This window comes from Gossypium arboreum, chromosome 7, assembly GCF_025698485.1.
Source record: "Gossypium arboreum isolate Shixiya-1 chromosome 7, ASM2569848v2, whole genome shotgun sequence".
Classification (NCBI taxonomy): Eukaryota; Viridiplantae; Streptophyta; class Magnoliopsida; order Malvales; family Malvaceae; genus Gossypium; species Gossypium arboreum.
In genome coordinates this window covers 78,404,019-78,409,122 of record NC_069076.1, presented here as the reverse complement: position 1 = coordinate 78,409,122, position 5,104 = coordinate 78,404,019, and the positions used below count along the sequence as shown (strand labels likewise).

At 34.5% G+C, this 5,104-nt stretch overlaps 1 non-coding gene across 1 annotated transcript; it reads right to left on the bottom strand.

The window, feature by feature from the left end:
* Positions 1–3,906: 3,906 nt before the first annotated feature.
* On the bottom strand, positions 3,907–4,013 carry LOC128295987 (small nucleolar RNA R71). The gene has a single exon (XR_008286535.1). It is a non-coding gene; the product is annotated as a small nucleolar RNA R71 (small nucleolar RNA).
* Between the last annotated feature and the right edge of the window lie 1,091 nt (positions 4,014–5,104).

Sequence of the window (5,104 nt, the reverse complement as noted above, 5' to 3'; positions counted from 1 at the left end):
GTTTTAATTAGAAAGAGATTTCAATTAATCAACCTAGAGTCAATTGTTCTTACTCTCGAAAGAGATATTAACATAATTTAGGGATTTCTATGGATCAAGACATTAGTGAATAAATCATTTAATTCAGATTTATAATAATAGGTGAAGTCAAGGTGAATTCTTTCCCAGGTATTGTCCATCTCATTGGTTGTCTTCGGTTATTTTTCCCATTTCATTTTCTGTTGCGTTCGTAGTTAAATTAGATTAGTTAAATTAGACTAAAAATAATCACTTCAATTTATCAGCTAAATAATAGAAAAATGGTAATTACTAGTACTTTTAGTCCTCGTGGATATGATGTTCCTTACTCACCATAGCTATACTATTGTTCTATAGGTGCGCTTGCCTTTGTCATAATTATATAGTTAGTTTAGTGACCATCAAGTTTTTGGCGCCATTGCTAGGGACTAAAATATTAGGAATACTCGATTTTTATTAATTTAGCCATTTATTTTTATTGCATTTTATTTTTTTTAGTTTAATTTTTTTCTAATTTTTTTATTTGCTTTTGGCAGGTTCCTTTAGTTTATGACTAGAAGAAACCTATCGGGACCACTTTTATTTTACAGTGAAATTGAAAGTACAACTTGTAGAAATCGTAGAGAAATAAGACAGAGTCGACAGAGCATAGTAGACGAGCAAGAGGACGTTATTATCATTACTAAAGAGATGGGTGATAATTAGAATAATCAGCTACCTCCTGCAGTTGCTGCGAATCCTACAAATCCAAATCCTGCTCCTTGTACTATGTACGATTATGCCAAGCCCACTCTAATTGGGGCTAAATTGAGTATTGTGAGACCTACTATTGCTGCGAATAATTTCGAACTAAAACCGAACACTATTTAGATGGTACAACAATTTGTTCAGTTCGATGGTTTGCAAGACGAAGATCCAAATACTCATTTGGCTAATTTTTTGGAAAGCTGTGACACTTGCAAGATAAATGGCGTTTCTGACGATGCCATTCGCCTACAGTTTTTTCCCTTCTTGTTGAGGAGTAAAGCTAAATTGTAACACCCCTAACTCGTATCTGTCGTAGGAATAGGGTTACGAGGCATTATCGGATAATACATTACATTCTCATACATTTATGCATTCAATATTATAAACTATTCACAACCATTCACATTGTCCCTTAAAAGGTTCTACTAGAGCTTAAACCATGCTTAGAAGTGGTTTGAGACTAAACCGATCACATACAAAAACTTTAAGAAACTTAGAAAATTTCCTTTAATTACAGGTCACATGCCCGTGTGAACAGGCCGTGTGAGGCTAGACACGCCCGTGTCACAAGCCGTGTGAAAACACGGTATACATACTAACTTGTAGCACACGGCCGAGGACACGACCGTGTGCCAGGCCGTGTGAAAATTAGGAAGGTTACTGAATTGGGTCACACGGCCGACCACACGCCCATGTGCCAGGCTGTGTGCCATACACGGCCAATAGACACGCCTGTGTGTCTAGGTTGTGCCAAAACTGTAGGGTATATTGACTTTAATTCGAAGGGTACCCTAGGGGACACATGGCTGTGTAACATAGCTGTGTGTCGTACATGGCCGAGACACACACCGGTGTCTATACCTGTGTGGACAAAAATAGGCCATTTACAAAGCCAATTTGCCACCCTTTTCTCTTGCATAAAAATCAACATAATTGGTAACATTTCAAAACATTTATAAGCAATCAAAACCAACTAATTCATACACATATTATGTCATCTTTACACAACATTTCAACTACTCAATTCCATAACCAAAATATACCAAAATCATTAAACTTGTATGACTTCTAAATGCATTTAATCATCACCTATTTCATATCACAAAACTCATCATATCATCATCTCAAACCAAATCAATTCATAAAGTATTATATACGTGATATACATCACGTATAACACTTATCAAACACATAATTCAAGCCAACTTAGATGGCTATACATACCACATTTACAAGCCAAAATCTCATGGCTAATATTATAACTCAAAACATAACAAGATAACACTAGCCTATACATGCCATATGCCATATATACAAAGCTTCAAAAGTACCAACAAGTTGATTCGATAGTGTGATAATAGTTCTTGGTGATCCCCGATGTTCGAGTTAGCTTCGATACTCTATAAAACAAAAACAAATAACACACAAAGTAAGCTTCATAGCTTAGCAAGTTCGTACTAAAAGTACTTAACAGTTCATAATATACAAAACATTAATTAATAAAAACTTAGTAGTTCTTATATCATCATTCAATTCTAATCTACAACCATTTAATATGTATATACAAATTCATCAAGCTTTATACACATAGTATTAGCTTCCACATAGGTAACGTACATACCTAAAGTTTCCCGTATTTATTTATTTCATTCTCACCTCTTTGTTCAACATATTAATTCGTTTGGAAGTCTTTCAATGCTCTACTAACTCGCACACTTAGTGCATCAGTGATTAGCAGAAGCTATAACGAACTAACACACCTAGCCCCATCACATTAAACCGAAGTTATCTCGATATCGCACACTTAGTACCTCATATAGCCAAAGCTATTCCAATTCGCACACTAAGTGTTATTTATAACCGAAGCTATTTTTAAACGTACACTAAGTGCCAAATATCGTGGATTTATCGTCTTACGCAATCATAGTCACATATATACAATTTATGCATTATTAAAGCAATAAAAACATAATTGTAACAACATTTACCACGTACAAACTTACCTCGTACTCGGAATTGACGAATCGGATCAATTACTCGATAACATTTGATTTTCCCCGATCTAAATTCGAGTTCTTTCTTTCTTGATCTATATGTATTTAAAATTAACCCATTTAATCACCAATTCATTCAATTTAATCCATAAACACATATTTGGGCATTTTTTGCACTTTAGCCCTTAACATTCCACATTTATTCAATTTAGCCCCTATTACATAAAAACACAAATTACTCAAAATTCAATTAAACCCATGCTTAGCCGAATTCTCTATAGGTCCCTAGTAGTCCAAAAGTTTTATTTATTTCACAATTTAACCCCTCCATTTACACTTTTCTCAATTTATTCCCTAATTTGCATTTTTATTCAAAAATCACTTTATAAAACATGTATGCCAAGCACCAAGCTTCCATAATTCATCATCAAACATTCAAAAGCTCAAGCATTCATCAATGGCAATTCAAAAATTCATCAGAAAATTCAGAAATTAGGGTACGTGCTAGCTAGTACTCAAAGCAACGATCATAAAAACATAGAAATCATCAAAAACTGAGCTTAAAACACTTACAAATTGAAGCTCACAAGTGCCGAACCCTAAGTTAACATGAAAGCTTCCTTTTCTCTTCTTCAAATTCGGCTAGATGATGATAATAAGAGAAAAATGGCTTTTGTTTTATTTATTTTATGTTTAATTGCTAAATTACAAATTTAACCTTAAATAAAAACTATTTAAAACATCCATTTAATGCCCATTTTTTTGTCAATTTCCACTATCCATAGTATAATATCAACATAAAGACATTTAATTTAATGTCACATAACATTTAAACACCTTTAGCAATTAAAATGCAACTTTTGCATTTTACGCGATTAAGTTCTTTTTCCAAATTAACCATTTAAACAATAAAATTATTTCACGAAACTTTTACACATATATAATCAAATGCTGTAAACACAAAAATTAATATTAAAATAATTTTACAACCTCAGATTCTTGGTCCCAAAACCACTGTTCTGATTTAGCTAAAACCGGGCTGTTACATAAACAATGGTTGAATTCTTTACCACGAGATTCTATCACTACGTAGGATCAAATGACCGAGAAATTCTTATTGAAGTATTTCCCACCGGCTAAGACAGATAAGCTAAGGAATGATATCTCTTCCTTTGTGCAGATTGACTCAGAGACCTTATATGATGCATGGGAGAGGTATAAGGATTTATTGAGAATGTGCCCTCACCATGGGTTACCTTTATGGCTATAGATTCAAACCTCTTACAACAGTTTGAATCCCTCAACTAGGCAGTTAATCGGTGCAGCAACCGGTGTTACTCTGAATAATAAAACACTTGAAGCGGCTTATGAATTTATAGATGAGATGTCACTGAATAATTATCAGTGGCAAGTCATGAGGACGAAGCCGATGAAAGCAGTCGGTGTTTTCAATTTAGATGCAATCACCATGTTATCAAATCAGGTAGAACAATTAAATAAGAAAATTGATGGTTTATATGTTTCTACGTAGGCTCATCCGGTGATGCAATGTGATACGAATGGAGGAGGAATGAGCAATCCAGAATATTCACCCTACGGTTCTAGCACACAAAATTATCAAATCAACTATATGGGTAATAATTCTAGGCCTCAAAATAATCCTTACAGTAAGACCTATAATGCAGGTTGAAGGAACCATCCCAATTTCTCTTGGGGTGGTCAATGAAATTAGAGAGCACAACCCCCTCCAGGCTTCCAACAATAACCTTACCAGCAAGAGAAGAAGTCGAACCTTGAGGAGATGTTGAAGAAGTTTATCTCGGTGTCAGAAACCCGCTTTCAAAACACTGAAGCAGCACTTAAAAATCAACAAGCGTTGGTTTAAGGGTTCGAGACCTAAATCGATCAACTTGCAAAGTTGATTTCAGAACGACCACAAGGTAGTTTGCCTAACAATACTGAAACTAACCCAAGAGAGCAACTTCATACAATTATTGTTCATGAAGAAGAAATGTTAGTTGAATCTGACTCAGAACCGAGGCAAGAATGTGTGGTAAGTAACGGTAATGTTGAGATAAGCCAGAATGAACAAAAATCGGTTAGTAAAGATTATAAACCTCGAGTGCCATATCCTAAGGTGACGAAGAAAGACCACACGGACGAATAATTTGGTAAATTTCTTAAACTTCTAAAAAAGTTACATATTAACTTACCGTTTATTGAAACTCTTTCGTAGATGCCCAATTCTGTTAAATTTTTAAAAGAGCTTTTGGCAAACAAACAAAAGTTAGATGATTCGTCGCATGTGGAACTAAATGTAGTGAGCTCAGCCATTTTGCAAAATA